The sequence below is a fragment of the Rana temporaria genome, chromosome 10 (assembly GCF_905171775.1).
Source record: "Rana temporaria chromosome 10, aRanTem1.1, whole genome shotgun sequence".
Classification (NCBI taxonomy): Eukaryota; Metazoa; Chordata; class Amphibia; order Anura; family Ranidae; genus Rana; species Rana temporaria.
The window spans coordinates 102,162,690-102,187,518 of NC_053498.1; the positions used below are offsets into that span (position 1 = coordinate 102,162,690).

At 41.6% G+C, this 24,829-nt stretch overlaps 2 long non-coding RNA genes across 2 annotated transcripts; one reads left to right on the forward strand and one right to left on the reverse strand.

The window, feature by feature from the left end:
* Window positions 1–8,958: 8,958 nt before the first annotated feature.
* LOC120916084 lies at window positions 8,959–10,025 on the reverse strand. Its single transcript, XR_005743949.1, has 4 exons — window positions 9,953–10,025; window positions 9,700–9,855; window positions 9,449–9,592; window positions 8,959–9,161 (listed from the first exon to the last, which is right to left on the reverse strand). It is a non-coding gene; the product is annotated as an uncharacterized LOC120916084 (long non-coding RNA).
* Window positions 10,026–11,088, forward strand: LOC120916085. Its single transcript, XR_005743950.1, has 4 exons — window positions 10,026–10,094; window positions 10,192–10,347; window positions 10,455–10,598; window positions 10,886–11,088. It is a non-coding gene; the product is annotated as an uncharacterized LOC120916085 (long non-coding RNA).
* The last annotated feature ends 13,741 nt before the right edge of the window (window positions 11,089–24,829 follow it).

Below are 24,829 nucleotides of genomic sequence, written 5' to 3' on the forward strand. Positions count from 1 at the left end.
GGTCCATTCTCATCGGTTTTGTCCGACCGTGTGTACGCAGCCTAACAGGTTTTCTTCTAAGATTGCCCTGTATCTGGCTCCATATATCTTCCCATCAACTCTGACCAGCTTCCGTGTCCCTGCTGAAGAAAAGCATCCCCACAACATGATGTTGCCACCACCATGTTTTACGATGGGGATGGTGTGTTCAGGGTAATGTGCAGTGTCAGTTTTCCACCACACATAGGGGCAGATCCACAAATATCTGCACCGGCGCAGCGTATCTAAGATACGCTACCCTGCCGTAACTTACTTGGCTTTGTTTTAAATCCTTAACAAATTCGCGCCGTAAGTTACGGTGGCGTAGTGTATCTCTCGCGGCGTAAGGGCGCGGAATTGAAATGCGGCGGGTAGGGGGCGTGTTTCATTTAAATGAAGTGCGTCCCCGCGCCGAACGAACTGCGCATGCACCGTCCCTAAAATTTCCCGCCGTGCATTGCGCTAAATGACGTCGCAAGGACGTCATTGGTTTTGACGTGAACGTAAATGGCGTCCAGCCCCATTCACGGACGACTTCCGCAAACGACATAAAATTTTCAAAATTAGATGCGGGAACGACGCCCATACTTAACATTGAGTACGCCACCATATAGCAGCTTTAACTATACGCCGGAAAAAGCCGAACGGAAATGACGTAAAAGAATGCGACGGCCGCTCATACGTTCGTGGATCGTCGGAAATAGCTAATTTGCATACTCGACGCGGAATACGACGGAAACGCCACCTAGCGGCCGCCGGAGAATTGCATCTTAGATCCGACGGCGTACTAAGACGTACGCCTGTCGGATCTAGCTGAGATGCCATCGTATCTTGTTTTGAAGATACAAAACAAAGATACAACGCGCAAAATTTGAAATTACGCAGCGTATCAAGAGATACGCCGGCGTAATTTCTTTGTGGATCTGCCCCATAGTGTTTTACTTTTAGGCAAAAAGTAAAATTTTGGTCTCTTCTGAACAGAGCACCTTCTTCCACATGTTTGCTGTGTCTCCCACATGGCTTATCACAAATTGTAAAGGGGACTTCTTATGGATTTCTTTCAACCATGGCTTTCTTCTTGCCACTCTTCCATAAAGGGCAGATTTGTGGAGTGCACAACTAATAGTTATCCTGAAGACTGATTCTCCCACATGAGCTTTGGATCTCTGCAGCTCCTCCAGAGTTACCAGAGCTGCTTCTCTGATGAATGCTCTACTTGCCCGGCCTACCAGTTTAGGTGGACGGCCATGTCTTGATAGGTTTGCAGTTGTGCCATACTCTTTCCATTTTCGGATGATGGATTGAACGGTGCTCCATGAGATGTTCAAAGCTTGGGATATTTTTTATAACTTAACCCTGCTTTAAACTTCTCCTCAACTTTATCCCGACCTGTCTGGTGTGTTCATTGGCCTTCATGATGCTGTTTGATCACTAAGGTTCTCTAATAAACCTCTTAGGCCTCGTACACACCAGCGGACAGTCCGATGAAAAAGGTCCGCCGGACCGTTTTCATCGGACATATCCGCTGGGAGATTTCGGTCTGATGGTTGTACACACCATCAAACCGAAATCCGCGCGGACAGACAGCGCTGTGACGTGTCCGCGCCGTCGCCGCGGCGATGACGAGGCGACGTGCGCGACGCTGGCGGCCAATCGGACATGTACGGTGAGTCTGTACAGACGACCGAACATGTCCGACAGACAGGCTTCCAGCGGACATGTTTCTTAGCATGCTAAGAAACATTTGTCCGCTGCAAAACGGTCGGCTGGACAAATGTCCGCTGGAAACCTGTCCGTTCGGCCGTACACACAACCGAACATGTCTGCTGAAACTGGTCCGCAGACCAGTTTCAGCAGACATGTTCGGTTGTGTGTACAAGGCCTTAGGGCTTCACAGAACAGCTGTATTTATGCTGAGATTAAATTACCCACAGGTGGACTCTATTTACTAATTAGGTGACTTCCGAGGGCAATTGGTTCCACTAGATTTTAGTTAGGGGTATCAGAGTAAAGGGGCCTGAATACAAATGCACACCACACTTTTCAGATATTTATTTGGAAAACATTTGGAGAATCAGGTATCATTTTCCTTCCACTTCACAATTACAGTATGTACCACTTTGTGTTGGTCTCTCACATAAAATCTCAATAAAATACATTCATGTTTTTGGTTGTAACATGACAAAATGTGGAAAATTTTAAGGGGTGTGAATACTTTTTCAAGGCACTGTATGCTCCCCTTAGGCCCTGATATACTGTATACATGGCCCAAACCCAGCCCAATTGTGCCTATAGGGTGCAGGCTTCATTTACTGCACAAGAATTATAAAATACTAAATAAAATATTTACAAATCAACCCAGGTCGTGTCCCGAATGATTTTGTTAAACGTTACCAGTATTTGCATTTTTTTTTTATTATTATTATAAATACTGTGATTACAGTACATGCATGCATTATATTAGAGCTCTATAGAACTGTTTTAATGGAACAGACAGAATTAAAGGATCCTTGCTAACAGCCTGCATAGAACTTTATTAAATATTTTTAAGGTTGATGAACACTGAATCTTTTTAGAGGCTTCAGCTCTGTCCAGGAACAAATTTGTTCCAAAGTATTATCCCAGTTTTGACACCTGAAGCAGTGTTAAGCCTGGGATTTGCAAAAGATTAGCTCCACAAAGCTTTGTATTTTCACGAAAGCGTTATACTGTATATTTCTGATTTACAGATCCTTGGAATACGGACCTTAAAGTGAACCTGTGCTTTGCCAATCCAGGACAAAGTAACAAGTTTGCTTTAGTGCAGCTTCCCCAGCTGATGATACTTACCCTCCCTTTGGCCTACTGACCATCAGATCAAAAGAAAAACAAATCTGTATTTCTAGGTATGGAGACCACTTCACCCACTCCATTTTCTTCCATGTGACAGTGTTGGTGATTGCCCAGCCCTGCCACATGGGTGTAGGGAGGGAGTGTTCCAGCCTTGTGTAAGTTTCAAGCCATGACTCAGCATGAACACTGGGATAACTTTCTTTATTCCAATAAACTGGTGAGGCCACCATTAAAACAAACCTGGTGCTTTTCTGACCATTTGTAAAGAACAGGTTTGCCTTCAGAGACCCCTATGTTGAGAACCACTGCGTTAAAAACTATCCCTAGGCAGAACTAAAACTTTGTGGTGGGAATTGAATTAGTTAAAGAAAATGAAACATTATATGGCTTAATTTACTGTAGAAATCCCACCACCACCAATCTTCTCTGCGTTTTTACTTTGACCCTTGTGCTTGAAAGCAGAGCGAGAAGTCATTCTTTTCACCTTGCCAAGATGAGCTCATGATCTCTCCAGTAGAATATCCAACAAAAGATGTATAAACAGTATATTGACATACAGTCCTTTGCACCTACTATTGCCTTTAGACAATAACAGTAACATAGTGACCAAACAACTGACTAGCTCACCAAGTAATTAGGAACTATTATACTTGTATCGCTGTGGAACACAAACACAACATGTAGAGAATATTGAGAGAATGTGTTAGCCACAGCCCAAATATTTGGCAAAAGTGTGGCTAAGCCTATTTAATTCTTGATCAGAATCTTGAAGGCTCATATTCTGGTTTATAGCATTCAATAATGGTCTTCAGTGAGCTCATAGAACCATCCGTTATTTATCCATAGGTTAAAAAAAAGAAATCTTGTTTTAAATTTAACCGATGGATACCTAACCGAAAAATCCACGCATGCTCAGAATCAAGTCGACGCATGCTTGGAAGCATTGAACTTCGTTTTTTTCAGCACGTCGTTGTGTTTTACGTCACCGCGTTATGACACGATCGTTTTTTTAACAGATGGTGTGTAGGCAAGACTGACCATCAGTCAGCTTCATCGGTTAACCGATGAAAACGATCCATCAGACCGTTCTCATCGGATGGACCGATCGTGTGTACGCGGGGATTTGATTTCAATGTACAAATACCGTACTGGTGACCCCACAATAGGAATAAAACTATTCCAGGAAAGGGGGTTTAAAAAGACACACGACCATTCACTAAAATTAGAAGAGAAGAGGTTTAACCTTAAACTGTGTAGAGGGTTCTTTACTGTAAGAGCGGTAAGGATGTGGAATTATTTTCCACAGGCAGTGGTTTCAGCGGGGAGCATCAACAATTTCTTATTTTTTTTATAAATTCTTTATTTTTTGTTTTTCTTCCACATATACAGAGACTCAACAATTAAAAATAACCTATTAGATAGGCACCTGAATGACCACAACATACAGGGATATAGAATGTAATACTGACATAAAAGCACACACACAGGTTGGACTTGATGGACTTGTGTCTTTTTTTAACCTCACCAACTATGTAACTATGCAACTATGTAAGTTCTGGATGGAGTGTGGAAAAGTTTAAAAACATATTTTTTCAGTTTTCATTGCTCTCTGTCTTTTGTCCTGTAACTATTGTCAATACATAATTCCACAGGATTACCCTTACTTTGGAGAGGTTTACTGTTACTTCCTGTTGTGTCTCTGGGACAGGATGTGGGACAGAGAGCAAAAAAGGGACCCCACTGGGGGTTTAATAATTTCCCACTCTATCCAAACTTATACATTTTAAGCACTGAATATTTTAAGTAAACCAGCACTATATTTTGATTTTCTAAGTCTTTGAAATCCTGACCTTGATGATGATAACATCATTGATTTCACCAAAACCTTTCATTTTCTACAGGTCTTGTTTAAACTTGACTTTACTGAAGGTATCATTAGGTTTCTGTAATAAAGTTGACTTGTTCTAATTATGGCAATTGGCCTGTAGGCTCAATGTAATTGAGATTACCTTCACTAATGAATTATACCCAGTGAGTTCACAGCGAGTGGACCCGAGCTCAAATTGATCAAAGTTTTAAAAACATAGAAAGGGGCAGCCAAGAGGGTAAGAGCACAGAGAGCAGCAGGCTTGGGTCAGGCGAGCAGGAGCCAGAAGCGATGAATTGGATCCCATGCTTATTTTCTTTGGCTCCACTAAGCAACAGCACGGAATGTAAATTGTCTCCTCTTTGGAATGCCGGCTCCACTGCCAGAACTCACCTGATACCATCTCTGTCTGGCACCGAAGGAGCAGGTGCTTTATCAAGCGACCGAGGGCACGTAGGCACTGGATGTCTACACTCTTACTTGGCATGGTGTAGGATGTCAAACAACTTGTCTTGCTCTATTGTTTTAAGATGTGTAATATACTTTATGATGGCATTTAAGTCACAAGGCCAGATTCTCAGTTCTGTATTGTACATTTGTATGGGCAGAGTTCTGCAATCACATCTTGTTTTAGATGTAGATGTTTTGCTATGCAGCTGTGGGTATACTTGTTTAAATCTTTTACTATGTGCCTGTATTATTTACCCCTTTTTGTTACACTGTACTGTGTCACAGGAAATGTAGTGATATGAATTATTAAAGGGGTTGTAAACCCTCGTGTTTTTTCACCTTAATGCATCAGGTGAAATAACTCCTGACACTGACCGCCCCCCAGCCCCCCATTTTACTCACATGAGCCCGTTCGTTCCCTCGGTGGAGAAGCGTTCTTCCTCTCTGCCTGGAGGTTCTTGGCTCTTGATTGGATAGATTGATAGCAGCGCACCCATCGGCTCCCGCTGCTGTCAATCAAATCCAATGACATTGGCGGGGGTGGGGCCAAGTCCTGCATTCTGTGTCTATGCACGCAAATGTTGGACTAGGGAGTGCACCCGCAAGGTAACCCCCGAGGAGGAGCCGCGAGCGACCCCAGAAGATGATGTCTGCCTTGGGACCCCAGAAGATGATGTTCAGGGGCACACTGTGCAAAACAAACTGCACAGTGGAGGTAAGTATGATATGTTTTCTATTTAAAAAAAAAGGTTTACAATCACTTTAACATTATTAATGTGGTAAAGTTATATTTATTTTCAGTTACTATAGGCTGCCTTCACTGTTTTTAGTGTGGACATTTTGTCAGTAGATATTCCAGTACGTTAAATTTCATTACAATTTTTTAATACATGTATACCTGAGCCATAACTCCTATACGTGACCCTTAACTCTAACCATGAGCCTAACCTTCAAATGTAACTCTGATAGTGATTGTCACTATGTTAAAAACAAAACAAAAAACAAAGAGGACATCACTGCAAAGAAAAAATATAATACTAACCTGTCTTGATGCCTGCAACACCAAACTCATATATGGTGCAGATCCATGCTTCCTGAATGATGTTCAGAATTTGACACTTTCAAGATGTCAGATGCTGGCATCCCCCAATGTGCTCTGTGGTTTCCCCCCCACTGACCCCTATCTCACAGTAGTATTGTAGGGACCAGTGGAAGGAAGTGCAGGTGGGAAAGGGGTCTAGCATCTGACACATCCAGAATTGTGGCAGATGCTGAAGATCTTTCACCAAGCTTAGATAAGCTTAGACATTTGACACAGTGGATCTTGCCGGTCTGGGCAGTGGGACAGGTAAGACTGAATTGCTTTCTTTGCAGGGATGATTTTTCCTCCATTTTTATAAAAGCAAATGGGTCACTCTAATTTGAACCTAACCACTAAAGCCTCGTACACACAATCAGTCTATCCGATGAGAACGGTCTGAAGGACCGTTGTCATCGGTTAACGGATGAAGCTGACTGATGGTCCGTCGCGCCTACATACCATCGGTTAAAAAACGATCATGTCAGAATGCAGTGACATAAAACACAACGACGTGCCGAAAAAAAACAAAGTTCAATGCTTCTAAGCATACGCCGACTTGATTCTGAGCATGCATGGATTTTTAACCGATGGTCGTGCCTACTAACGATCGGTTTTGACCTATCGGTTAGGAATCCATCGGTTAAATTTAAAGCAAGTTGACTTTTTTTTAACCAATGGTTAAATAACCTATGGGGCCCACACACGACCGGTTTTGACCAATGAAAACGGTCCATCAGACCGCTGTCCTCTGGTTAACCTATCGTGTGTACGAGGCCTAACACATTTGATAAGAGTATGGCTTAAATCATAGTTTTTATGCAGCCTGAACGGAAATAAATCTATTTCGCTGAAGCGTCAATTTGACTCTGAGCTTTATGTGCATGGGGCAGCAGCGGACACATGCTGGCTAACCACTCTTTGGATTAATGATTGGTTTAATGGGTTTTATAGTCCTTGTCCAATCACTGCCTAGCCTCCAAGATAATTTGGCCCCTGTTTGTCTACCAGTATTCAAAATAGTAATCAGCCTACAATCAATTGCCTTGTAGTCTTGGCTGTAGCCAACCAATGGCTACTGTTAACTTGCATAAATTGTTGATGTACAGTAACTTCCAACCTGTGTGTGTGTGTTTGATGGGGACCTACCACCACCTACCACCCCCCACAACTAAAAAGTCAAATAAAAAATATGTCCTTTTGTAAGAATCAGAAAATCAACTCAATTTGCTTTCCATCTATATTTAATTGTAAGAGATCCAGCCACATCAGTAGATTTTTCACAATGCTTGAGTGCAGAACTTGCATCTTTTTTTCCATTTTATTGGCACAGATGCTACAAAACTCGGGGAAAGGGCAGTGCTGAAGCCAAGATCATGATGGCCAAAATTATCACTGGCTCACATTCAGGGTTCTTCACAATATAGGTATAAATAGGATTCTTCAGAATATAGGTATAAATAGGAATTTTGTTTTCTAAAACTAGGTGAAGAAGCTTAACATCAAGAGGAGCTGAGCTACAGAGAAAACTACCTGAATGACTTCAGTGCTTCTGTGAAGTCCCAACTGTCCCATGTGTGAAAGGACTGTTCTTCTTTTGTGACCAAATCCCTCAGTTCACTCCGCATATCAGTTGTTCCTCTTGTTGGTCTTATGTATAGAAATAAATGTCTAAGAAAAAAATGTACAACAAACTTTTTTGTCACCAGAAGTGCCATACTACAATAAAACCTTTTATTCAATTTCTTTATTATGGAAGTTGTTAAATTATATAGCCAAAAAAAGGAAAAATTGTGGTGGAAAAATATTTCTCCATAGTTCATCATCAGCTGTATTTTTTGTAAAACTATTAATCCCTTTAATTCATAGAAGTAAACGGGAGAATATTTTTATTGTCATTGTTTTACCACTGTCCTAAAAAAATTTCTGGATGTAAAGATTCTGTACAATGAAAATTTAGTTGGGATCTAGGAAGCCACTTGCGGGTATAACATCTTGATTATATATACAAAAAATCGTTCAACTCTAGTGGGGGATAAGAGAGATTGCCCACATCCCTAATAACACATCAGAAAAAAACATAGAAAAACCCTCTGACGGACTTTAAAGGGCAATAGCTCCAAAAATTCGTGTATGCAGACCATTAATTATAAAAAAAAAATTAGTTTAATCCAAAACCAAAAAAAACATCAATACATGAAGATTTTTGTCAAAACTACATATTCAATTGATGTCATGGATACGAGAACATAATTAAACCACTTATTTAGAACACTCTTGTACAAATGTACATGTGAAGCTCTACGCGTTTCAAGTTTTTTTTACGTGATTCCTCTTCATCAGGAAAAAGTGGTGTAGAGGTTTATGAAATCTATAATTCATAAAAATACAGATAAGCACAAAGTATATGCATGCACAGATTGTACAAGAGTGTTCTAAATAAGTGGTTTAATTATGTTCTCATATCTGTGACATCAATTGAATATGTTGAAAAGAAAGAATGACTTAGGGGCTAGTCATGGACTTTGTCGGCATGATAGGTTAGTAAAGATATGAGTCTTTCAAAAGACGATTTTATATATAAAAATATTTATTACAAAAAAATATATATTTTAAAAGTTTCACTCCAAAGAGTACACATAGAATACACATAACATTTGATCAGCACAGCGTTCACAGTAATTGATGTATCTTAGAAGATTAGATCTGGTTATACAACACTAGCACCAAATATATAACACTAGACTAGATGTCCTAATACGGACTGATAGTTTAAACCATAAATAAGTACAAAGGCTTCTAAGGAAAGTCATCAGCAACTGGAGATTTTAGCACTTGCGCTGGGTTGATCGGAGTCCTGACATGTTTCGCGCTGTATCTGAGCGCTTCCTCAAAGGACTTAGTGAGGTCAATGTGCTATATTGGTGGAAAAAACAGATATAAATATATAACATATTGTTTTAGAACAAAAGGAAAATGTATAGCAACCTGTATGAATATTTAAAAATCCGGAGTGCTCCTATAACATGCAATATGGTGAGGAAAAGGACGAAAGAGAGTCACCCCCATGAAAAATGTGGAAATAGCCACAAATAGCAGACAAGATGCCTGAACAAAGTCCCAAAAATTCCAGTACGAAGGAGACAAGAGGCATAATAGAAATAGAGTATGATGATTAATAAGGTTAGAGCCATATTGCTTACCTATAAAAAGGACAATACAGAAAAATTAGCTCTAGAATAACTTGGCTTGGTACTCTCTGGATAGAGAGATGTATAGCAAGGGCTAGCAAGGAGTTAAATTTGTAAACCCAAAAAAGAATTGAGTGACGTACAAAGGCGGCAGGGCTGTAGCAAAAAATAAAGCCAATACATAGAATCAGAGCATTGTTGGAAATTATTAATAATAAAAAATATAAAAGGCAAATAGTAATGAAAGCAAGCATAATGCTTACCCAATATTTGGAAACAATTATATGTAGAATTTGCAATTTGCTCATAGCATGACTGCATTCAACAAATGTAAGATTAGAGTGTTGGAACAGCATTAATCTTGATCTTTAAGGCAGTTCAAGAGAACAGGGGCAAGGATTGCCTCGATAGGCCAGTCACTGAAAAAGTAAGTAAGGGAAGAAAAACTGTAAGCCCAATAGAATAGGCCGCACAAAAATAAGGAGAGACGTTTAAAGATGTAAATGTTGGTCTTACCAGTAAGCAATGCTAGCCACAGGTGCCGGTTATTCGTATGCCTCCCAGGAGGCTAAGGATAGCGTGTGTAGCCACACACGCTATCCTTAGCCTCCTGGGAGGCATACGAATAACCGGCACCTGTGGCTAGCATTGCTTACTGGTAAGACCAACATTTACATCTTTAAACGTCTCTCCTTATTTTTGTGCGGCCTATTCTATTGGGCTTACAGTTTTTCTTCCCTTACTTACTTTTTCAGTGACTGGCCTATCGAGGCAATCCTTGCCCCTGTTCTCTTGAACTGCCTTAAAGATCAAGATTAATGCTGTTCCAACACTCTAATCTTACATTTGTTGAATGCAGTCATGCTATGAGCAAATTGCAAATTCTACATATAATTGTTTCCAAATATTGGGTAAGCATTATGCTTGCTTTCATTACTATTTGCCTTTTATATTTTTTATTATTAATAATTTCCAACAATGCTCTGATTCTATGTATTGGCTTTATTTTTTGCTACAGCCCTGCCGCCTTTGTACGTCACTCAATTCTTTTTTGGGTTTACAAATTTAACTCCTTGCTAGCCCTTGCTATACATCTCTCTATCCAGAGAGTACCAAGCCAAGTTATTCTACAGCTAATTTTTCTGTATTGTCCTTTTTATAGGTAAGCAATATGGCTCTAACCTTATTAATCATCATACTCTATTTCTATTATGCCTCTTGTCTCCTTCGTACTGGAATTTTTGGGACTTTGTTCAGGCATCTTGTCTGCTATTTGTGGCTATTTCCACATTTTTCATGGGGGTGACTCTCTTTCGTCCTTTTCCTCACCATATTGCATGTTATAGGAGCACTCCGGATTTTTAAATATTCATACAGGTTGCTATACATTTTCCTTTTGTTCTAAAACAATATGTTATATATTTATATCTGTTTTTTCCACCAATATAGCACATTGACCTCACTAAGTCCTTTGAGGAAGCGCTCAGATACAGCGCGAAACATGTCAGGACTCCGATCAACCCAGCGCAAGTGCTAAAATCTCCAGTTGCTGATGACTTTCCTTAGAAGCCTTTGTACTTATTTATGGTTTAAACTATCAGTCCGTATTAGGACATCTAGTCTAGTGTTATATATTTGGTGCTAGTGTTGTATAACCAGATCTAATCTTCTAAGATACATCAATTACTGTGAACGCTGTGCTGATCAAATGTTATGTGTATTCTATGTGTACTCTTTGGAGTGAAACTTTTAAAATATATATTTTTTTGTAATAAATATTTTTATATATAAAATCGTCTTTTGAAAGACTCATATCTTTACTAACCTATCATGCCGACAAAGTCCATGACTAGCCCCTAAGTCATTCTTTCTTTTCAAAATCCGTTTAGGACGTGGCATATGTTAAAATATTATGCATCCACATGCGCACTACATGTGAGGATGTATTAATCCTTTTGATTCAATTGAATATGTAGTTTTGACAAAAATCTTTGTGTATTCGTGTTTTTTAGATTTTGTATTAAACTAATTATTTTTTTTAATTAATGGTCTGCATACACACATTTTTGGAGCTATTGCCCTTTAAAGTCTCGTCAGAGGGTTTTGTCCATCTTGATTATATATGTATATTTTATGTGCATTGTTGGTATGCTCTTTAAAAATGTCCTGCTTGCTACATCTATGATGCAGTCTCCAACAAAATGTGTGATCAAAAGGTAAGGCACGTAAATTGTGCAATCTGCCTTCAATAAATGGGAGCTTATGTGTTACGTTTTAAATACAGTATACCAATAATACAAAAAAAAACATGTATATATATTAAAGCAATAATATTTTTTTTATTTTGATAATCATGTCTTTTTAAAACTTCGAAATTTATAGACACTAGCTTAAGTAGCCTGTAGTGGAAAAAAATCTAAGACATCATGGGGTTGGGACCATGCCCAGGGCTGCTGTTCACCTAAAGCTTCTTGTAGCCTTGACTGCCTGATCCACATCACAAGCTCATTTATTTCCATTGGATACGGACGAAATATTTTTGAAAGCTTTCTGGCCCTAACCATTAGTCAGCAGCAGGCATGAGATGTGGTGATGTCACTTCTGTACTATGTGAACAATAATGGGATTTGTAAAAAGGGTACCTGTGATAATCTGCGTGCAGCACACACTATAGCACAATGTCTAGATATCCTAGCCAAGTACGGATGTGTCAGGAACAAAAGGCCCGGGAACTGGTTCTCAGCTGGAGCTGGCAGCTGCAATGATGAATGTGTTGACAGGCAAAACATTGAAAGTTTTACTCTGTAATAAGTCCCTTGGCCTCTCTAGCATCAGAGCGAAAAACAAGATTCCTGCTCGTTCTTGATAAAACTAAACGTGGACATTCAATAATTAAAGTGTAACCGTGGCTACCAGTACCAGGAGATGCTCCCAGTGCCTGAATCTGATGTAACACCAGAAGAATGTTTTAATTAATCTGCACAAAATACCACTGCTTAATGTTTTTCTTGGATATGAGATGAAGGTCTAATTAGTGAATATGTATTTGGGCTTTTTCAATGAAATTTGTTTATTTTCCATTTAGTATAGGGCTAGTGTATGAGGTCAGAGAACTGCTGATGGGCTACAGAGCATTGGCGGTTGCCTTCTTTTAAAACGCATCTAAAGCCAAGAATAAAAGTTTTATATTTTGCAGCTGTCCAGTCTTTAGATGTGGTGTTCAAAGTGATTTCCTATATTTTCTTTTTTTTTTTACTTGGAAAAAAAAAAACTTTATTGATATAAAGCATGTTTAACAAGTCATTCAATTACATTTGACAATAAAAGAACCTTTCCAAATGCTGGTCAGGGTAATGAAATATGCAAGGACGTTACAGGATGTACAGTCACATGAATACAGGTGCCCCGAGTCAGTTGGCCGCTTAATCTAACATACACTTAAAAGCATGCCACGGGTACATAGGTATTCCTCACTGGGTATGGACCAACTACACACAGGTTTCCCCATCTTCCAACCATCTGTCCCAAATCTTGGAATACTTTGTGTAGACCCTCTGTGCGTATAAATCAGCTTCTTGAAGGGAAATGTATCATTAACTGCATTTTTCCATAACTGTAATGTAGGGGGCACATTTTGCATCCATCTCTGAGCTATCACTGTACGGCAGGGTGGACTGACAACTCATGGGGCCCCCGGGCAATAGGAGATTATGGGGCCCCCGTGCAATAGGAGATTATGGGGCCCCCAGGAAATAGGAGATTATGGGGCACCCAGGCAATAGATTATGGGGCCACACAGTATACATGCACACACATATACAGTATACATACACAGTATACACACACAGACACACAATATACACACACAGTATACATACACAAAGAATACACATACCCTCATTACTCTCTATGCTTCTGTCCATCTGGGAGCATTGTATTTTCCCACCCATGTGCTCCACCTGTTCATGCTCTATAATATTAAATATTAACTATATCCAACAGAGGGAGTGGGAAGTCCTCGAATGGCTATAGCAGGCACAACTTTTTGCAGAGATATCACTAATAGAGTCCCCAAGAAATATAAGAACCTGAAAAGTAGTTTGACTATCCAGCACTTAATACAAACTGAAATATTAGGTGGATTAATAATTTAAAGGGAAGCTATGGTACATACATCTTGAGTGTTTGTTGTGATTTCTGATATGGGACCACCATAACTAAGGCCTGTTCATTATTCCTTCAGTATCTGAAACATTATGTGCAAATCTATGATCTTTTTGAAAGTTTAAATAATGTACAGTATCCCTGAATGAAAACAGGATTGACTGTTAATACAAACATTCTAAAACTAATGATGCTAATATATCTGCTGTACTATGCTCGATGCCTGGAGGACACCATGAGTATGACTCGTTCTTGGGAATGAATAGGGCCCTGCCACATGTGCGCAGAGGAGACGGCTGGGACGATTTCCTTTCAAAGGATATGCAGGGCAACAGTAAAGATCGTTCAAATGAGGAGGAAGGTATTTTACCAGGCAGGCACTCGGAAGGTAGGTATTTAAACATAGAAACAGAGTAGTCCATCGAGTCTGCCCGTTTTTGTTTGTTTTTTTCATTAACTTTATTTATAACGATACGCTACGCCTGCCTTTATTGAGTATAGACAGTGGTGGCTGGTGCATAACATTTTTTTTTTGGGGGGGGGGGCGCAAACAAACTGAAAAAAACAAACATCAATTGCCGCCACTGTGCCATCAAACGCAGCCACTGAGCCCATCAAACGCAGCCACTGTACCTATAAATTGCTGCCGCTGTGCAATCAAACGCAGCTACTGTACCCATCAATTTCTGCCAGTGTGCTCATCAATTGCAGGTACTGTGCCCATCAATTGCTGCTAGTGTGCCCATCAATTGCTGACACTGTGTCCATCAATTGCTGCCAGCGTGCCCAAAAATTGCCACTACTGTATTCATCAAATGCTGCCAGTGTGCATCCCCCGCCCGGCACTTACCTCTCTCGGTGGAGCAGCGGGTGACGGCGGCTGTGTCCCCCACACTCCTCAATATCTTCTCTCGTTCTTTGCTATGATTGGACACCTGATAGGCATCCAATCACATCACCTGTCGTTTCAGCCAATCAGGTGACAGGAAACAGACCTGGGCACCTGATTGGCTGAAAGGCTGTTAAGTGCTTAAAACAAAAAAAAACCCTGATTGGAATCCATCTGTTCGGTGCCCCACATGTAGATTAAGGGGCTGGATGCATGGATCGGGGGGCAGCGCCCTTTGCGCCCCTGTATGAACGGGCCACCACTGGTTTCAATCATGTCTCCCCTTTCCCTTCTTTCCTCCAGACGGTACATATTAAGTTCCTGAAGTTTTATCCCACAGACCTTTAACTGTACTAAAGGTCCTTGGTGTTCTTTTTTGGAGTGCAAGATTTATGTTTAGGCCATATCATTTGGATGTTTGGCAAGTAACATCTTGTAATCTTGTTGTGTTACTTACCCGATTGCCATAATCCTGCAATCTTGTTAACATGATGCTGGAATATACCGTAGCTATCTTTAAAAAAGCTATGTATGTCATCAGTATGAATGTTCCTGTGAAAGGGCCTAAAATTCAGAGCTTTGTAATGCTGAAACACAACTCTCTAATCTTTCTTCACACAACCTTATGAAACATTCAGAAAGTGCCACTGATTTCAGTGTTTATGAAATACAATACTTCTCTAGATTGATATGTTGCTCATAAAAAAACCAGAAAACTTCAAAATATGCTACTTTACTACTGGCAAGATGATAAAGACTGTGAATATAGAATAGAATTACATTTTACGAATCCTTGATACAAGGACTTGGGACTGAAATGCCTTTTTTTCTTACTCCTTTGTGTAAAAAGACAAAAAGTAAGACCAGTATCAAAGCTGGACTGACATTTTAAATTTAGTTTCATTCAGGGAAATTGCATATTTTAGTTAGTTCTCTCTAAAGCACCCATCAAATTTTCTCATAATGCTTTAGTTCATTTACTCAAATTATTTGTAGAATGTTTGATGTTTCACTGAAACCCTTTATTGGATAATTAAAAGCTGAAATGTAATCTGCTTATATTTTGCCTTCCCTGATCACTACTTACCTCCTCATCAACATTGCATTGAAATATTAAAATCAGATAACTTTTATTGAAGCATTTTGTATATATATTTTAATACAGATATACAAATTAAAACAAAAACAGCAGGTAAAAAAAAGGATCACAAAGTACAGATACAAATATTTATAGGGGATATAATATCAAGAGAAAATGCAGCTAATGGAATATTTAAATAGAATCTAAAAAAGCTTATTTTAGAGCCAGTAATGCAGGTAGCAAAGTACTGATAACATCACAGCACCCTGCCCCAATACTATCTTCTTGGGTTAAGTTATGCAAATATCAAAAGGTGTTGATGAGTGTCTATCAGGAGTGGGCATTCTTAAAGGGTCACTAAAGGAAACAATTTTTTTTAGCTAAATAGCTTCCTTTACCTTACTGCAGTCCGGGTTTCATGTCCTCATTGTTCGTTTTTGCTCTGATGTTGCTGTAATCCTTCTCTGTTCTGAACACTTCCTGGTTGTCTGTTTCCTGATGAAAAAAGTCATGGGAGCTTTCTCTCTGTGGTCACTAATCAAGGAGGTGTGATTACTGTGTGTCTAAAACCCCTCAACACCAATCAGTTTCGTTTTACAAACCATCACTGTCCTGTATTGGCTCTGTGGCTCTGTACATCACACGAGCAGGAAACAGCATGCAAAAACGAAACTGAAACTGTAGGTACATTATATGATTGATTTGTATCTATTTTTAATCATTTTTAAAAGGAATCAGTTAACTATTATGTCTCTATACCCTGTAAACAGTCATTTCAGCAAAATGTTTTTCCTTTACAACTCCTTTAAGGAAGCAGCATTTGCATGCAGACTGCTGTTGTTAGTATCCTCATGTAAGGGCAGGGGGGGGGGGGGGAATAGGGTGGTGGTCACATTCTCCATGTTTCCTTTTTTAAAGGGGTGCCAAGCAAGGGTCACATGAGAGGCCTACCCCCAGCAGGGCTGTCTTAATGGGAGGGCACACAAGGGGACTCCCCAGGGGCACTAGCTGCAAAGGGGGCCCCTGCACTTTCCCCAAAGTAGCTGGTCCTTGAGCCCACGCTGCCCCGTAATTTGGGACCCCATGATGGCACTGAGAGTGATAGATACACAGGGGAGGCAGTCTGCCTCCTACCTACTTGATGTCTGTTTACCTGCATTGTCATCATTGTATGGGCCCCAGAGCATTACTTTGCCCAGGGGCCCATGATGCTATTAAGACGGCCCTGACCCCCCAGAGTGGATTCTTCTAGCTATGCTAGGCACCTTGTACAGGGTCACTTTTACTACACATGGGGGACCTTTGCTATGTGCTCTTTTCATCAATTCCCCTAGGACAAGGCTAGGCTGCCATGGGGGAGTTCTCAAACTTAAGGCAGGCCTTTACTCTCAGAGATGAATGTACACCATGTACACGTGCACCATAATTGTTCTCCAGGTAACTCTCGGGTCCCTGTGTCAATGTACACCTTCTTTGTAACTTGCATTTAGGATGGACACACTGAGCCATGTCCACATTAACATGTCAAGCATTTTCCACTACTATTCCCCAGTAGCAGAGTGGGCCCCGCCGTGTACACTGCACAGGCTCCACACATGCACTTGACTTTAACTTTTGAGCTTACATACTTCTATACAGGATGGGGACCATTAGGGCCCAAGTCTGCTCCCCATTCTCTGGGAGACAGACCGCTGGCGGAAAGAGTGCCGACATCATCTCCCTGACAGGCTGCTTGTTAGACCTTCTTTGCCCTGGGTAACCACTTGTGTCTTCATACTCCAAGTACCTTAGTGACCTGAACCATGGGATGGTGCTGATTATTTGCTTTACACCCCTTTCGGTAACTTCAGATAAGACAAGGGCAAAATTTCCAACGCTTTACTTAGAAAAGTGCCAATTACAGAATCTAACATTTGCAGACATAATTCTTCCCTAACTCTAACTACAGGCCATGTGCTGCCCCGGCATACCTGCAAAGGTAGTGTTTGTGTAATACAGAGCCCATGAGAGGCATTATTCCAGGGCTAGCTTCTTCAGGGCAAACCCCAGGTTCTGACGACTCAAAGTTTAGAGTCATGCTCCTTGCGGGTGTCATTCTCTGTCTCATTTCCTTCCTAGCATGGGTATTAGCGCCGTCCTAGGTCTTTGTTGGGAACATGTTTGCCGGAGATAGCCCAAACCTGAACTGCCCCATGCCAGCTCTCTTTCCACCCTTGTGAGGTGAGTCTCTCTTTTCAGGAGTGAGGACTTGGCAAAAACCTCTGGGTCATGTGTACAGATGATTGTTGATGGGCTGAAATTGGTTACTGCACTTTAGACATTTTTCTTTGACTCTAATATAAATGTACTGTATATCTAAAACTAATTTAGATAGATTTGGGAATGGTTAAACTCAATAATTTTTTTCTGCCATTTGTGTCCCACTGGGGAGATATCCCTTCACTTCCTATCCTGTAGGCACAACAGGAAGTGAGAGAAAATCTACCCAAAGTGAACGGCTGTCACCAGAAAAAAAATGTGTCCATTTAAAGATTTTTCTCTTTATTTCTGTTCTGTTGATAACTCAGAATTTAGAAATGCTTCTTGCTTTCACTTTTGATGACACTGTTCACCAAGAAAGATTGAGAGAGCAAATCTTCCCAGAAGGGCCTCATACAGAAATACCAACTTAACAGGGGTTCTAACCCCTCACTACTAGTAAAATTAAGTTGTGGTTGCCTGCTCACTGAACAATGGAAGCATCAACATACTGCAGATATTCTTCCTCTGCTTTTCTAGTCCCTAAACACCTAATTCTTCAGCCAACAATGCCTCAACGATTGAAATCATTGTGCCAAAAGCCAGTGGTCGCTTTGCTGGTGGGCCTGATTGGTCCCAGGTGGGGCTCCTACATTGGCGCAAAGCTCGGAGGGATCCACAGGAAAAACGCTCCAGTGGCCGAGACCGCCGAGCGCATTGGATGTCTTGCCCCCCCACTGCTGACCCGGATGCCTGGTCCTCTAGCAGGGCTGACACCTGGCAACTCAGGACCCTTGGACGCTGCAACTGGACCAGGATCCTTTCCACATCGGCCATTTTTGTTGCTGTGACCCGCAGCAGCATGGAAACTGCCTGCTTTGTTACCTCTGTCTCTCCAATGATGCCTGGGAGACCCTGCCTCCCCTTAAATAAACTAAAACTCCTCCCTATCCTGCTGCTCCCAGTCAATCCTACCTCTCCCCTGTTCTATCCACCTTACGTTTCCTTAACCCCATAGTTGCCTACCCTTCTCACCCTATCATGCCGGCCCTTCACTACCTTTTCATTATATTTCTCTCCCTCCGGGCCTTACTTTATTCTAGGTAATATTATTTTAATTGTTCATGAGAGAAAAAAAGGGGACAGGGCCACCTTAGCAATAGGGCCAAGCAGGGCAGCATCTTTGGACCCACCACTATGAGGGGCCATCGGGAGCACCTACATGTAGGTACAGTGAACTGTCAGACGTCTAATAGCAGTGTACAGCCAGGGAAGCTCTCCTAGGCTCCTGGCTGTGACTGGTCATATGAAGTCATTTGAAGTCTTCACCCCCCTCTTCTCACTCTTCTCAGCATAGGTCTGGGAACAGTTTTGTAACTCATCATTTAATGCAGCACCTGCAATTATGTGTGTTTTCTTTTGGTAAATTAATGAAGCAATGAATGAATTAAATGACTATTAATACAATATATCTTCAGTTATCTGTATTGGTAATATGTAAACATCAAGCCAGTGCCAATTCTGGAAACACTTTTATGAAACAATAAGATTGTTATTCATATTTAATTACATTAAATTGTTCTAAAAGCATTTTAAATATTGTTCTGCTGGAAAAGTGGAAATATATTTTTCCAGAATTGCATCAGCTCACAGATTTATGTGGTTGATTTCAATCTCAACTAATGTGTTTTTGTTGTAAAAATGAACAATTGTTACTGAAATCCCAAAAGAGTGGCACAGGCTCCAAACTCGTAAAATCAGCGCTTTGGGTGTTTTAGCAGCCACAACACTGGAGGCAATCTTACAAAACGTTCAGTTCACAACAAGTCCATTCAGTGTCTGTAATGTCATGCCATGCTAAACGACTGTGAAAACACTATCCTCCTACCATCATCCCTAATCTGCCCAGGGAACGTTATACAAGACAAATATTATTTTAGAATACTGGAGAATCGATATATGCACTAGTGAAATCCTAAAAGAAAACAGCAGTTTGTAGCACTAGTTCTAACTAAAAGAAGGAGAACTAGATGTTCTGTTCCTTTGTAGGAAAATAAGCTTGACATTATCTACGTGATTGGTGTTTATAGGTGGGAGCAGGTGGAGTCGCAGCGGGTGGTCAGATTGAGTGTGGCAGGGAGTTTTCAGTTGGAAGGATGATTAGCCAGGAGAAATCCACCCCCCGCCCACTCTTTGTTTTTTACCTATTTGTTCTTGTGGGCTGTTTTTTTTTTTTTTTGCTTGTTGTTATGCAGCCAGCGGGGTGCAAGGTCCTTGTAGGTTACTGTGGGCACAAAGGTACTTTATAGGGGCCCTGCCGGAGGTATGGCTCCAATTTTCTTCGAATGGAGGTATCTGCGGTTGGTTGTCTCTAAATCAGTGGTGTTGCAGCTAGAGGGCTTTTTTTTTTAAGTAGGATGCAGGTACTTTCTTTTTATTGATGTCTACTAGAACATTGAGGCTCCAGTTATACTGTGTTTACATTGCCACTTTTCTGTTATTTATTAATTTTGTTAATTAAAGGCTTCTTCAGCCATTTAACTCCAGCTTGTTGTCCTTACAAGTAGTTACTTGTAAGGACAACATGAGAGATGTAAAGGCTGCTCACCCCCAATACAAACAATATAGGAAAATTCCCCCAAGGGTTTTTTTTAGCAGTAATGTAACAGAATCATAAGTAAAATATGTTAAAAAAAAATGTAATGAAAAGTTTCAATGTCATATTACAATTAAAATATATAAATTCTGGCTATAAGGTACAATACATTATCCATAATACAGCAATGCAAACATAGATATACACAGCAGTCCATTACATCATGTTTAACTGTGTGACAACCCCAACGCGTTTCGACCTGTGCATTTATGGTCTTCTTCTGGGGGATAGTTTGCTCTAAAGAGAAACATTAAAAATCACAGCATTTAATTTTTCCTCACCTTACACCGTTTTATCTCATAGACTGCCCCATTTGAAGTGTTGTTGTTCTGGGGCTCATGTTAAATCAGGTTTTTATTTTTTTTTTATTTATTCAAGATGTATAAAAAAAATTATACACAGTCCATAAACTAATCATTTAGCAGTAATGTGCACCTGTAGCTGTCAAGAATGTTGGTCCTGAAAATAATAAGTCCCATATCATAGAAGTTAAGGTCCAGATGCCTTGCTGTGGAAGAGAGAGAGAGAGAAAAGGAGGTAAAATGTAGGATAGGGAAACAATTTGGGGAAAGATTGGGAGAAGCAAATACATTGTAGAAGCTATTAACTCTTCTGCCTCGTACACATGGCCGGTTTTCCTGGCAGGAAAAGAGAGCTTTGGACGAGAAACCCAGCCATGAGTATGCTCCATCGCAGTGTTTCCCATAGGAAAACTGCTGGGAAAAAGAACATGTCCTCATTTTTCCCGGCGAGATTTCTGGCGGTTTTCCTTTTGGGAAAACTGCCATGGAGCATACACACGGCCAGTTTTCCTAGCCAAAAGCTGTCACGGCAGTTTTCCCGACGGGAAGACTGGTCGTGTGTATGAGGTATTCCACTCTTCCATTGGCTTAAGATGCTGCATCTCATCTACCCATTCAATCAGTGATGAAGGAATAGATGTCCACCAGTGACAGGGGATTACTGCTTTGGCTGGTAAGTAAGCTTTACATGGTTTGGGCCAGATAGTATATAACATTTTGAGTGCAGTAGTTGTAGAGATCTTTGTACTGTGGAGGAGATTAGTTGGTCATACTTGTAGCACAGACCCCAGACCAGTCTTGCAGCTTTGTCTCGGATTCTATTCCCCTGTGAGGTACAGCCAGGCACACAGAAGCTCCACAATTAGGGTGAGCTTTGGGATATTCCAATATAAGTGCAAAGTACAGAGGACACAATCTGGTCATGACTGAACTCTTCAGGGTGAAGCCCCCCTTGTGACTAGTGGTAGGTGAACATACAGCTCAGGAAGCTCTAATGCATAAGCAATCATAAACCAGAAACCCTGGAACAGTCTTTTCAATGGTTAAGCAAGAACGGTCACTAGGGTCTCTCTTTCTCTGACCTTTACCCACTGGATCCTTTGTACTTGGATGCCTTCCTTCAGTACCACCTAGATTCTGTTCTGTGAGCCTCCAGGCCAAATCCTTAGTGGACCCTCAAACTGCTCTCAGCAACTTTAAGAATAGGTCCCTCAGCTGTCCCTGATCTGGGACCTTGTTGGTCATCTGCAGACTTCAGCTAAGTGACCCAGAGGGCTAGAGCCCTCCACGCTGGGTCTTCTTTGCCAGGAAAAGGACACTGCTGTTCCAGGTTCCAGTCTATTTATACACACCTGGATGTAGCTGGTGCATCACCGGCACATGCACTCTGAAGGTCCGGTACATTGCCGGACCTTCATGCCAGAACCGAGGTCTCTCGCGCACATGTGTGGAAGTGACATCATCACGGCTCCAACCAATCACACAGTCAGAGTGCGCAATCCCAGGAAGAAAGACCGGCAGAATATAGCAGCCCTCTTATGGGCCGTACACACGACCGAACATGTCTGCTGAAACTGGTTCCGCGGACCAGTTTCAGCAGACATGCTCGCTCGTGTGTAGGCCAGAGCGGACAGGATTCAAGCATATATTTGCCCGCCGGGCCTTTTTCCAGCGGGCAAATATTTCTGGACTTGTTTTAAAACAGCCCGCTGAAATCCTGCCCGCTCGGACATGTTCGGTCGTCTGTACAGACCTACCGTACATGTCCGAGCGCCCGCCATCCCTCGCATGCGTCGAATGACTTCGACGCATGCGTGGAAGCATTGAACTGGCAGGGCCGCCCACGTCGCCGCGTCATCGTCGCGGCGACGGCGCGGACACGCCCCGCGTATTGTTTACACGCGGATTTCTGTATGATGGTGAGTACAGCCACCATACAGAAATCCCCGGGCATACATGTACGGTGAAAGCGGTGTATGCTCGTCTGTACGCGGCCTTAGCGGTGACAGTGTGCTGCAGGAGGACTTTGTTCTAAGGTAAGAATTTCATAACGTGCTAGAATGCAATGCATCAGTGGCGGCCTGTGCATTGTGGGTGCACGGGAGCGCCACCCCCCTATCCCTGGCGCCGCCTCCCTATCCATGGGCCCGGCCCCTTCCAGGATGCCGGACGCATTGACTCTTGTGAAGATAAACTGGGTATCTGGCACTCCAGGAGGCAATGCCCTTAGTTTGTAATAATCTACATTTGATTAGTCAGTCTTTAGGTAAAAACAAAGTTGAACCAAGGGGGTTATTTAAAAAGAGGCAGCCATCTTTAGAGTGTGTCCAGCAACTCTGCAAAACATATAAAAGAAACAGGGGGGGGGGGGCGCCTCTCTAAGTGTAGCTGACTACTTCCTGGTTTTCTTGAATGTACAGCTATTCAGCACAATACACCAGAACCTTTCCCAGCTATTCGGATCGTGTGAGGAGCCTGTGGGACGCAGTAGATCTGCCAGGACTACATACTTATGATGAGCATGACTCCCACTTATATCTTGTAAGTGTTTTTAATCTTGTGCAATAAATGTTACTGTTTTAATACTACACTTAGAGAGGCTCCTCCCCCTTGTTTCTTTTATATGCATTGACTCCTACGGCGGGGGCCGGGCGTTTTTTTTTTTTAAGCACCCAATTAGAGCCAGAGGCTCTATTAGGCTTCAAAAAAAGGTGGACTAAAAATTAAAATACCCAACATGTCACATTTTCATGTCGCTCGTGGAATGGCGACAAACTTTTACCCTTTAAAATCTCCATAAGCGACGTTTAAAAAATTCTACAGGTTGCATGTTATGAGTTACAGAGGAGGTCCAGGGCTAGAATTATTGCTTTCGCTCTACCGATCATGGCGATACCTTGCATGTGTGGTTTGAACACCGTTTTCACGCATGCGTTTGCTTCTGCGCGCGAGATCGTCGGGAAGGGGCTTATTTATTTTACTTTATTTTATTGATTTTGACACTGTTTTTTTAAAAAAAAAATGGGGTCACTTTTATTCCTATTACAAGGAATGTAAACACCCCTTGTAATAGAAAAAAGCATGACAGGTCCTCTTAAAAAGACCTCAGATCTCATATCTGGACTTAAATGCAATGAAAAAAATGACAAAAAAATTTCCCTTTAAGAGCTATGGGTGGAAGTGACGTTTTGAGGTTGCTTCCACCCTGCTATGGTATGGAGACCGGTGGTGACCATCTTGCCCTTACTCATATCCATACCAAGCAGGAGACAGGACTACCGACGGCTCCCGTATGCGTCGGAGGGTGCGGGAGAATGGTGGGAGGGGGGGCCCCTCTCCCACCGCAGATAACGGTGATCTTGTGGCAAATTCACCGCAGAGACCACCATTATCGTAAATCAGACCGCCAGCTGAAAAGATGGATACCTGGGTTATGGCAGCAGCTATAAAGTGCCAACGTATATATACAGTGGGCGGACCGGAAGTGGTTAAAGTGGAGGTTCACCCGGAAATGTAAATTTTTAACATTAGATTCATGCTCATTTTGTCTAGGGGAATCGGCTAGTTTTTTTAAAAACGAAGCAGTACTTACCGTTTTAGAGAGCGATCTTCTCCGCCGCTTCCGGGTATGGGCTAGGGGACTGGGCGTTCCGATTTTATTGACAGTCTTCCGACAGGTTTCCGACGGTCGCATCTATTGCGTCACGATTTTCCGAAAGTAGCCGAACGTCGGAGCGCAGGCGTCGTATAGAGCCGCACCGACGTTCGGCTTCTTTCGGCTACTCTTGACGCGATAGATGCAACCGTCGGAAGCCTTTCGGAAGACTGTCAATCAAATAGGAACGCCCAGTACCGAAGACCATACCCGGAAGCGGCGAAGATCGCTCTCTAAAACGGTAAGTACTGCTTCGTTTTTAAAAAAACTAGCCGATTCCCCTAGACAAAATGAGCATGAATCTAATGTTAAAAAAAAAAATTCGGGTGAACTCCCGCTTTAAGAATTTAGTGGGTTGGAAGAAGCAGACCCTGGACTTGTATCTCCATACAGCTTCAGGTAAGTAGA